Genomic DNA, 11,920 nt, shown 5'->3' with positions numbered 1-11,920 from the left:
CTTTTCTATTTGTTTTTATGTTTATTTTTGATAAATTAAATGGAACTTAAGAAACCTAAAAACCTAGATCAGCATATCAAGTAATTACCAAAGATTCTTGAAAATTAACATGTAAAAAGTAACATATCTGACTAAATAAAAATAAATCAATGGGGGGGGGGGGGGGGGAGAGAGAGAGAGAGAGAGAGAGAGAGAGAGAGATTGTAACCAACCTAAGAGAGAGTAGGAAGGGAGTGAAATGGCCTAAGAAGAGCAAAATGGTGTACGAATCGGCTTGAGAGAGTGAGTGAGAGCATATTGGTTGTCATGGATGGACTATTACTCTATGCGTGAAAAAAGAGAGAGGGAAAGGGAGCGCGAGGAGAGACATTTTTTAATTTAGCAGCGAGTGTTGCGTCTAGGGATAGAATTGAAGGGAAAAAAAGAGTTGCTATATACAGACGGTGTATTAAGCACTTTGTACACTATTATAACTTAAAAAAAAAATTAAAACACTAATATTTTTTTAATACTTTTATTTAAAAGCTTTTATACCACACATCATTTACATGACATAATTTGAATTAAAAAATAAATTTTACAATTTAAATCTTACAAATCAAATTATGACATGTAGATAGAGTGTATTGTAAAAGCATTTAAATAGGACTGCTTATATTTTTTAGCATTGTTGATATGGAATGGAAAACTTCCACATCAGTGGTATGCTTTGTGTGTTAAAAAGAAGTATTCTAAATAGATTTTCTAAAAAGAAAAAACTTCATAATTTATGCATCATGTATTAATTATACAGTAGAATTTTATTTTATTTTATATAAATACAACCTATCTAAGATACACTTAGTGCAATATAAATACAAGCTATCTAAGATACACTTAGTGCATATTTGGGTTTAGAAATATTGGAAGCTTAAAAAGTGTTTTTAATAGCCTAAAGCTTATTTAAAGGGGGAAAAAAAGTATATTTGACAACGTTAGAAAAAGTGTTTTAAGCACCTAAAAAAAGTTGAAAGTCCACTTTAGAGAAAACATTGAATTGAAGTTTTTGTTAAGAAAACTCACATAGATAATGCTATATTTTTTAAAAAAAATTGCCATAACGAGCTTTAAAAGCATTTTAGGTGCATGTTTATCAAACAACAAATAATCTTTTAATAGTAAAACTTTTTAATAAAGCTCTACAATTATAAGTAAAAATTCTATTTTCTACTGCAGATTTGCTCTCAATATTTGAAATGATCCATCGTAAAATTTAGCCCCCAAGAAGTTATCAAGCAGTGGATCCAAAATCTGAAGTTCAAAAGGCAATACACTTTTCGTATTTGAACTTAGGTGATGCCTTGGTGGCTAATCGATCAACTAAGGTTCTATTTGGGAACATAACTATTTTTAAACATTTTTAGACTATTTCACTACTATTCACATACTATTTTACTACTATTCACAGATAATCTAAAATACTTTCAGTATCTAAACAAAGCCTAAGTGCTATTGAGTCGATCATCTAATGACATGCTATGCACAATCCAAACATTCTGTTAACAACTTTGATCAGACATGGGTACAAGCAATAAAATACAAGTATGTGAGGGCACACTCCTTAAAAAACCAAGTTAACAACCAACATGGATTTGGGGAGCATAGTGTAAATCCGGTACAGATACCTCCGATTTCAGAGCTAGCACCAGAGAAAGTAGCCAACCATCAAGAGGAAGGCCAGTGAATAAATCAAGTACTGGTCTTGAAGTCTTAGAGCTAAGCAGTAGCATCGAAGCTAGCTTGGCAAGAGATAAGCTCGAGCTTCATTACTATATGAGTCGAGTGAGAGCATCTTTCTTCCTCTCGATGTCTTTGTTTCATGCTAATGCCCTTTTGTTTGCGCTGTGTGCTCTGCACATTCTAGCTAGCAAGCAAGCACAACAAAGCAGCATGAGTCTTTCGCGCTAATGCCATCAGTTTTTTGGGGAGGGATTGATAGATTCACTGATAAGCCATCCCATCTCGAATGAGATGTCGGAGGGAGATATAGAGGGGTATGGGGTTCGAGACAAAGAAACACTACAAGAAAAACCAATTTTTGCTGCCAAGTTATTATGCTGCGTACATTTTTTAGACGTAACAAAGGGTTAATTACTGTAGCGGCATTTTTCTTGTGGCGGGACTTAAATTCGCAATGGGTGATATGTATTACGGCGAATTAGACTCGTCGTAAGAATTTATTTCGATTGTGCACATGGAAATACGTTTGTCATTCTGTTGCAGCGACATTTTCCCAGCCGCATTAAACTCCACCAGGCAAATGCGAGGAATTGCCTAAAAACGTCTCTCCGCAATCAGTTGTGCCATCGAAATTTTCCAGAAATTGGCTTCTCGGTGACCATCGACTTCGACACCTGACACCGTCCACCTCCTCCACGCCGTCGTTCCACGCCTCCTCGCCTGGCCGGTAAGTTGATCTCCTTTGTCTCTCTCTTCATATTTCACCATACGTTCGTATAATTCTCTCTCTCCCTCTCTCTTCCTACCCAATCAAGGCTGCCCCATTGTGCAAACCTATGCGCTTCATAGCTTCCTCCACGCTTACTAATTTGAGCTTACTATCTCCTCTCCTTTCAATCTAGCTGGAACAGGGTCTCCCTCAATCCGTGTCTATCTCTCTCAGATTTTGGGTTTCTAAAATCACAAGTTGTGTTTTGGTCATTTGCAAGTGATAGGTAAATTTGCCACAGTCATCTACTTTACAATGACTTATTTGCGGAAGGGTTTGTTTTGAGAGGTTTATAGATGCTAACATATACGTACTTGTGAGTTTTTGGGGGTTTGGCCAACGTAGAACAGGGTCCAAGCGAATGGGGTTAAATTCATGTATGTGGACAGTGGGATGTTGTATGATTTTGGTGGCAGATGGGGTTGATCGCAGCAATAAATGGATTGATGGGGGATTTTGTTTGATGCCTTTAATATTTCTCTTTGTTAGCTGCCCAAATCTAAGAAATAGCTACTGGAACCCGTGTGGTTGTGTGTAAACAAGATAAATTGTAATAGTGACATGAAATAAGTAAAAATAGGACTGGTATAATCTTTTACTTTACTGAAATATGCTTGCTTAGAAAAACACAAAAAGTATAAATAGGACTGGGAAATAGTCACAAGCTACATAAAGTTCAACCTCTAGCAGTAATTGAATCATACTAGCTGAGGTTTACAACAAGATCCTTCTAACAAAAGTAGTTTTTTTATTTGTATTTTTTTGTTGGTCTATTGTATTACCTGTCTCCCTTAATAAAAAAAAAGTATTTAAGGGACATTTGTGGCTAGTTTTCATGAAGGATCAACGAATTTCATCTTGCATTTATAACCAATATGCGTGATTTACAACAAGTTTTATTTGTTAGTAGTTTTCATGATTTGTTTGTATCCCTCTCTCTTGGTTTTCTAACTTGGTAAAACAGTGTATTATGTCTAGCTTCCGCAACATCCCTTGTAATTTTCTAACAAACCTTTTGCATTTGATGACAAAAACAAGACCCAGTAATTTCTGCTTGGTTCCTCTTCTGCCTTATAGCCATCCTACCCACTTGGAGAAGTTACCATAAGCGACTACAACAATTTATCATACTTGTTGGATAGAAAACATGTATTTAAATTCCACTCTATCCAAGTTACTAGTTTCATATAGAACCCAAAAAATTCATTTAAGCACCTAAAGTTTTTAGTACAGATAATATAACCAGTTTTTCTGAATGTACTGCAATTGAAGAGAAAATGAAATTTTGAGAGAGAATCTCACCTAGACAAACTGGATTTCAGATTAAGTGCATTAATCTGAAATGGTTTACTTATCAAGTTATGTTAAATTATAGACTTGCTTGTTAGCTTGATCTGTGTATTTAAGAAATAGCACACCATTAAGAGACTATTGTGTAAATGATATTTTTGAAAAAGAGGTTTCTAGCTGGTGTACAGAATTTGTTAAACTAAAACAGGAACCGTTTATTGTCCAGTGGTATGGCATTCTGTGCTCAACTACATATTTTATTGGGTTTGTTCATTAAGCATGTACATGTATAGTACTATAAATCTTGCCTATTGTGAGGATGTCAACGAAAATAGTATAAGCCATGTTGGAATTGCAGGGAAACAAACCGAAGGGAAAATTATGATATTATAGCCATTGTACCTATAGCCATTGTACCAGTAGCTGAAACAATGATTTGATAGGCACATTTGTATGAGAATGCACATAGTTTTCATTCTTTGCTATGTGTTTGGCCTTGTTCCTCTGTTCATGTTAAATGGATGTAAATTATTTTGCCTATTATGTTATGTGCTGTGCCTTTTTATTTCATTGCATCGACTTCAATTTATTCACACTTTTCGATTACCTTTTTTCTACAGTGCATCGAGTGCCTTGATATATATTGGAGAAATTGGTGGGGAAAGTACAATGACAGAGCATAGTGCAACTAGTAGGCATATTTTTGTGGCAAGTTGCAGATGATTGAATCTGAGATTTTAGTTGTAACTAATAAAGAGTTTGACTTTGAAAATTTGTAAATTAATGCAGTCTTGAACTTTGTCATTAATGAATTTATTTCTGCATGGATCCTGTAATACCAAGCATTTTGCCAAACTATACATGTAACTGCCTTTTTCTATTAATATGAGATACTCATGGACGATTGATGATCAAATCAATAGGTGATGATTTGTTTGTACAGATATTTTACAGCTCTGTATCGGGACTATCTATTGCAGAATTCAGCCATCTTGTATGGTCTACTGAGAGAATCTTTGAGTGTTTATTATTGAAAATCTGTTGGTTGATCTGCCCCACAAAGGTTTATACTAAGTGCATGCAAACAGGGCATATTAGATAAATAAAAGGTTTATTGTTTTGCCTATTATGTAATAAACACGTTTACTTGAGTCATGGTATGCTCAATAGAGACAAATGTTCTGGAGTGCAGATTGGAGATGAAATCTTCAAGTAATGGATGTAATAAACCGACCATTTGACTTCCAAAAGCTGTGGTTGAAAAGGTTTACTCATGAAAGATGAGTAATGGATTTCTCCTGCATCAAATGCACATATGTTAATTCCCTTTTATTATGAAAAGGTACCAGAATCTATGAAAATGTATGGAAAAAATAGCATACAAAATTTATGGGAGCTTAGGTCAGTGAATAACATATATGGTGAAATATAAAAATGATCTTGGTAATTGTCCGAGCGTAATTTTATATTTTTTAGTATTAAATTATAGGAATTAAACACTAGAGAATCTAACATAGTAGCCAGTATATTTTTTTATATATCTAATTTAATGATCAACTTTATATTTAGTTTAAATGGTATAACTTTGAAGGGCCTGGTTTCAATATAATCAAGTTTTTATATAGTAAAGAAGGGGTTGTTACTTGTCAATTTTTGGGAAAATGGTTGATGTACCGTTTCAATGGAGGCCGAGGGTCCCACCAATGGATCATCAATAGTGGAAGATCTTTTCTTGATGGGAAGTTAGTAATAAGCGGGATCACCAAATATCTAGAAGTCAAAATTGGGGGGAAATTAGCCAAACTTTTAAAACACCATAGCAGATACAAGTCACTTCAGTCCACTACACGAAAGCAGTACACAGAAAGATACAGAGTTTTTTTCTTCAAAGAAATCTGCTTAGACATGGGTGGCAAAATTGGAGGGAATGTGGAGGCCATTGGAGACGTTGAATGATATTCAGACTCACCTTTAAGCACTAAGAGATCCCGGTATGTATCTTCCTACCATCTCTTTCGAAAAAATCTCCACTACTTACTATAATAAGTAGCTTCTTGTGGATGCCACTACTTATTCTCTTTTTACCGGCGTAGTCTTTCCCTCTTCAACCTAACAATAAATTAAAATACAAAATATATAATTATATCCAAATGCAGAGCCTAGCTAAGCGAACTGAGAGAATGTTAATTTTTTTTCTTCGTGGGTTTGGAGGGAGTGTGGAGGAGGTTATTTATAGGCTGATGCTCATGATACAACAGCTGAATGCTCAGCGCACGTTTTATAAAAGATGTTACATTTCATGCTTTTCAAAGTATAGGAGCTCTGCAACTTAACCCCCAAAAAATATGCAGGTATGTATTAATAACATCTATTTTGGGTTCATAGCAGAAATTGGGACTTGCATCTGGTATAGTGTTTTAAACTGTAGAAGTTTGGCAATTTTCCGATCAATTACATGTCTTGATGAAAATGGTTAAGAGAGTTGCTCATTGTATTCTATTTGAATGTTATGATGCTGGTGATATTAAAACTCTGCAACTTGAGAGATGTATACTATGTACAACCCAATGTTTGGTAATTATTTCTATAATAAACAATAGGTTTAGAGATTTACGTTGAATATGCATATAAATTTTAAGAGATATAAGCCTTTGTTTTCATTTGAATAACTCGGCTTGAAAATGTATTGCATTTTATATACTTGCATATACTTGGACAGGTCATCCATTTTGTGCTTAGGTGTGTGCTTGAAAATGTAGTTTTCATATCATAGTTAAACAACCAATTTTATCCACCCTACAGATAGTTGAGTTAGGACGGTTGTTAAACCAAAATAAGTGAGTTTGGTTTAGGGTTGATATGTTCTCCTCCTAGAGCCCATGCCTCAAAACTGTTATGTTTGTACATTGATAAACACATCATAGTATAAATATTCTTGAGCCTAGAGCACTGAAGTCAAAAAATTCATGCCACTGCCTGATGCATCTTCTGTTTTCCTATGAAATATGGATGATATAACAGATTTTTTAATGAATTATTGGAGGCTTATGCGAAGTAATTAGTAATTTGTACATGCAATGAGTGGCATAAGTTTAGTTTGTACATGCAATGACTGGCATGAATTATTGTCTGCTTTAGTATGTACATGCAATGATTGGCACTTTTTAGTTTGCGGTTGATTTATTGTAATTTGCAGGTAGACATCAATAATTACTTCAAGCACATAAATAATTGTTTGAAGCATGTGCATTTTGCAGGTAGACATAAGCTCAAATGTTGATTTCAGCCAAGTGGAATTTTTTGATGCACCAATGAGCCTGCTGGATGCGATGCTACATATATGGACTCTTTCTCAGGTTTAAATTAATGTATAGCCATGTGGATGCACGATTCCAATGAGACACATATTTTTCATGTGTTTAGTGGCAGTAGACATTTTTAGGAATTTAAGCAATTGCATGACAATTAGAAACCTGCTAAGATGTATGATGTGAAAGTAAATGAAATGTTCACATTCAAGCTTATTCGTATGAAAACTGGATGGCAATGTACAAGTGCTTTATTGGTAAAATATATGGTGTTTGATTTATATTAAATCTAAAACAAAAGTCCTCAAATACAGGTTTGGCAGAGTTTAAAAATGAGAGGAATTTTAAAGATAAGTCTAATTTGCTATTGGGAAAGGTTCAATAGCAAACCTGGTTACGTACGTAGCTACTCTTTAGAGTTCTTTCTTCTTGATCTTCTTAATTTTTTCCTGAGTTAGTGCAGTGTAATTCAGCTTAATATAATTAGATCCTGTTACCACCAAGATGTTAAGAAATTAATAAACACTGCAAAGCATTGCAAAAATTAGTTGTAAAGGTCCTTTCTGTATCTATGTTTCTTTAATTCCATGATTTATATAAAGAATCATCGATATGCATGGAATGAGAACTTGTTATTAAATTTCTAAATAGACTTGAAGTACCAATATATGCTATTTCCCTAGCTCTTATTAACTATAATATTGCTCCAAGCTTGTAATTTATTTTTGGCAAATTCATGAGTCACACGGCCTGCTGATCATCATTGATCCTAGCTAGGTAGCTCTAAGGCGTTGATCAACATTGAGTGCGTACTGAGCTATTGGGTTCAATTAAATTAGGTGCATCTTTTCATGTCTAATTTCCTGATCAGCATATTAATTTTATTGAAATGATCATCTGCTTCTTGATCAGCAATTTTTGATGATTGGTCAATAATTCATGAAACATATACTGGGCGGCTAGATTGGCAAAGAATCAATATTTTAAACATTTAAGTTATGATTGGTGGAGAATCAAAATGGACAAGATGATACAGGGGAATTGCGATAGAGGTGATTTCAATTAATTGCATATATAATAAATTGATTTGCAAAGATACCTGGGTTCAAAACATGAGCTGTCCAATAACGTTAACGTTGCTGCGAAGCATTCCAAAAATAATAATTTTGCTCAACTATAGATCTTGTAGTGGCAACAAAAATAGGGGGAATAATATTGCGCATGCACGGCATTCCAAAAACCCATAAATTTGCTCAACTATTGGTACTATCCAGCGTTTGGAAAACCCATAGATCTAATTCTGCGAGTGGGTTTCTTCATTTATTCACCGCATATCCAACCCAGCAATTGTAAATTTTAGAAAGTGGTGGTTTTGGCATTTTCTGCGCCATACAACCTCACCGCATGTAGAATATCAAAATTTACGGCGTCTATGAATTCACCGTATTAGTCTGAACTTGCAGCGTATAGGAAGACACCGCAAATGGGAACTCTCTTTCTTACCGCCAGCCCCAAAATCGTCGTATGAAGAGTTTGAAATTGCGGTGTCTATGAATTCACCGCAAATGGAACAAAGCTCCTTGCTGCCAGCTCTAGAATCACCGAATATTTAGATTTTACGGGGTTGCAAAATCGCCGTCAATGACCCAAATTTGCGACGTCTCCTCACCGTAATTGCCCTTCAGACCAATTTGCTCAACCAATTTTGCTGCGAGATTTGTTGGCCGAGTTAGCTGCTGCAGTTGCGGCCACCAATGGTTTCTCACCGAAACCCCTCTGAGCAGACGTTTTACTTTCGACCAATTAGCGATGAACTCAAATCGCAGTTTCTGAAAATTTGCTGCGGGAAAATCGGAGAATTGCGGGGAATTTGCTCCCCGCGAGAAGGCAAATTTCCTGTAGTGAAAGATCAATGCAGCATATCAATTTTTCCTTTATACTTTACTTGGATGTGTTTTTATGCTATTAGCTATTTTGTTGATTCTTCTCGAAACAGGAGCCACCAATTTACAAATTTCATTAACCACAAAATTTAGTGAGCGGCGCCAACTCTTTCTATGGATTGCTTCTTTCACCTCTTTCGCTGTCAAAGTGCCTATGGTACTAGTTCATATTTGGTTTTGCGAAGCTCATGTACAGGCACCTACGGCAGGATCCATCATCTTGGTAGGAACTCCTTCAAAATTGGAAACCCATGGACTTTTAAGATTTTCAATACCCATGTTTCTGCTGATATTCATTTTGTGGTCTACCCTTCCACTATCCCATCCCTTGAAATGCAGTCAATAGGGTCCTTTAGTGCTGTGAAGGAATCTGGAGCTGTTTTACTACAGCCTCTGAATAGTGTAATTGTGGATTTTGTTTTCTACTAGAGAGGCATTGGATAAATACCAATTAGTGGAAAAGGCCAAGAAGTTGGAAACTTTGGTTTCTGAAGAAGAGTTGAATATTTAGAAATTCAAGAAATTCTTTATGAGGTGATGAAAAAATAGTTAGATGTGTAAGCCATGATGAGGCTACCTTGGCCGTGGCCTAGGCAGAGGAATATTTACTTAATAGTATATATTTTAATCATTTCTAAGTTTGAAAAATCAATAGGGTTTGCACTAGACTTGTTTATTTGAGATTTATACCTAATAGGGACAAATTGATTGAGTCTAACCCATTAAAAACCTGTCACTAACAATAAGAGAAGGGATAAAGCTAAGAGATAAGACATGGAAGCGATAAGGAAAGAAATAGATAAACCAAAAACAATTGGCTCAAACTCCTAAAAGGAAAAAATTTCAAAAGGGAAGTTTAACTCTATCACTCAAATGAAGAAAATAGATCTCTATAAAAGGAAGAGATCTCTACAAATGAAGGGGAACTCACCAATCATAGTAGATTTTGCCCCTAAGCAAGCTATGAACATAGGCTTTTATGTTGACCCACGTTAATCTGTGTGTCTTTATTTATTTATTTTTATTTAGTTATTTATTATTATTTTATGTATGAATGTGAGGAGCATTATATCGACACTCGAATCTTGCCATCGTGAGTTAGGAATAATTCATTCCTCCATTTTGGCTTGTTATGCGAATTTAGGTATTAACAAATGGTGCCATTTGTGGGATTGACTAATCTTCTACACCGGAATTGGGAGAAGGATATTCTCTAACTCATGAGAATATTGTATCCAACGAACCATGCATATAATTAGTTTTCTCTCAAATTAATTTTTTGCTTGTTATTTTATTTAATTAATACTTTGGCTACATTAAGAAGGGAAAGAAAAAAAAGCATGTGTAGATACACAGCATGCGTTGTGCACGTGGGACGTGCGTTTTGCACGAGAGGCAAATAACATGCATATAATGCCCATGCAAGTGCATAGTGGGCATGCAGATGATGGGTGCATGCCACCATGCACTCAGTGACACTCGTGGCGGGTGGTGTGGCCTCACCACCTCCTCGTCGCGTCAGCTGAATATCTAGGCGAAGATGGCGGGAGTTCGCCGTTGGTACCTCATCGGTGTCACTCATCGAGAAGCCATTGGCTTTTCCATCCATCACACACTGTTTAAAGCTTGCTCGCAGTTGAGTGAAGAAACCAATAACTGCCGTCTAGATCATCTTTGGTGGGTTCTACCACAGTCGTGACACTCCACGACTTAGAAGCGGTCGTCGAACTCGACCTCAACATGCATTGTGCCAAAGGTAGGAATTCATGGGCCAGCAGGACCATCGACAACCACCATTTGAGAGACAGAAGCTTTCTATCGTAGGTGTGGTAGTTCTTGACCACAACGGTGTTCCACGCCACCATCCCCGTTCCTCGCCTCCATCGCCGTTCATGAGTCATGCAAGTTGCAAGTTTGCAATAGTTGATGAGGTGCAACCACGACGTCTCCACCACACCACCTCGCTAAGCCACAGTTAGGGACAAACCACCATGACTGCATAGCCATGAAGCTGCCACCGCACTGTGCCAAAACAATCCCTGTTTTATGATACCAAAAGCATAGCACTCCCTTGTGACAACGCGACCGGCACCACGTCAAGTCGTACCTAGCTTCGTCGTAAGCTCCACCGTGGGAAGTTCTCACATGCCCATTGTCGTTGTCTAGTTTAGCATCCACATGAAAGTCCTCACACACAACTCGCTCAAACTGCCATTCACGGTTGCACCGTTGCACCACGATTGCTCCACCACATTGCCGAGAACCAATTAGTCGCCCACTATGTTTGCTCGCCCCTGAAGCTATGCCCGTCAGTACCATTCCTTGCCATTGGAAAGTTGCTCACTGAAACCATTCCACGTCACTACGAGTTGTTGCCAGTGTGTTTCCTTGCCACAATGGGCTTCCTCACCACAGTGACTTCAGTCTATGGATTGCTTGCCACACTTAAATTCCTCTAGGTTTGCTCGCCACCCTTCAGTCTCGTTGGATTTGGTCGCCCACAATAGTTTACTCGCCATAGTAGGTTCTTCACCATGCAACTGGTCACCACCCAGGGTGTTCCCTTGCCACACACAATATTTTGCTTGCCATACACATGAATTTCGCTTGGCGATATGGTCCGATAAAAAATAAAAAAAATAAAAGATTCGAGCTACTTGACTCGAAGTTGAACTCACTTCGCCTCCAAGAGACTGAACAAACGAAAATCATCAAAAAAATTTATCACTACAAAAGCACTCAAAGACAAATAAATTCCTAATGCAAAAATCATACAGTAGCGGACAATCTCAATTAGGAAAGAATTGAAAACAATAGCTAAATTGCTCTAGTTTTTCTCTCTCAAATTTGTTATTTCAATTTTATTTTTATTATCAAATTGGTTTTTGGAG

At 36.6% G+C, this 11,920-nt stretch overlaps 3 long non-coding RNA genes across 4 annotated transcripts; 2 read left to right on the top strand and 1 right to left on the bottom strand.

Moving 5' to 3' along the window:
* Positions 1-1,619: 1,619 nt before the first annotated feature.
* Positions 1,620-4,694, top strand: LOC122295417. Its single transcript, XR_006238061.1, has 2 exons — positions 1,620-2,446; positions 4,399-4,694. It is a non-coding gene; the product is annotated as an uncharacterized LOC122295417 (long non-coding RNA).
* Positions 4,695-5,561: 867 nt separating this feature from the next.
* Positions 5,562-9,533, bottom strand: LOC122295419. Of its 2 annotated transcripts, XR_006238064.1 has the most exons (3): positions 8,186-9,518; positions 7,477-7,576; positions 5,562-5,887 (listed from the first exon to the last, which is right to left on the bottom strand). It is a non-coding gene; the product is annotated as an uncharacterized LOC122295419 (long non-coding RNA). The 2 variants fall into 2 exon arrangements; XR_006238063.1 differs by lacking the exon at positions 7,477-7,576 and having other exon boundaries at positions 8,186-9,533.
* Positions 5,627-7,367, top strand: LOC122295418. Its single transcript, XR_006238062.1, has 3 exons — positions 5,627-5,769; positions 5,990-6,129; positions 7,036-7,367. It is a non-coding gene; the product is annotated as an uncharacterized LOC122295418 (long non-coding RNA).
* Positions 9,534-11,920: the final 2,387 nt, after the last annotated feature.

This window comes from Carya illinoinensis, chromosome 15 (genome assembly GCF_018687715.1).
Source record: "Carya illinoinensis cultivar Pawnee chromosome 15, C.illinoinensisPawnee_v1, whole genome shotgun sequence".
NCBI lineage: Eukaryota > Viridiplantae > Streptophyta > Magnoliopsida > Fagales > Juglandaceae > Carya > Carya illinoinensis.
Note: the sequence above shows the minus strand (reverse complement) of the source record. Positions and strands in the feature narration are given on the sequence as shown.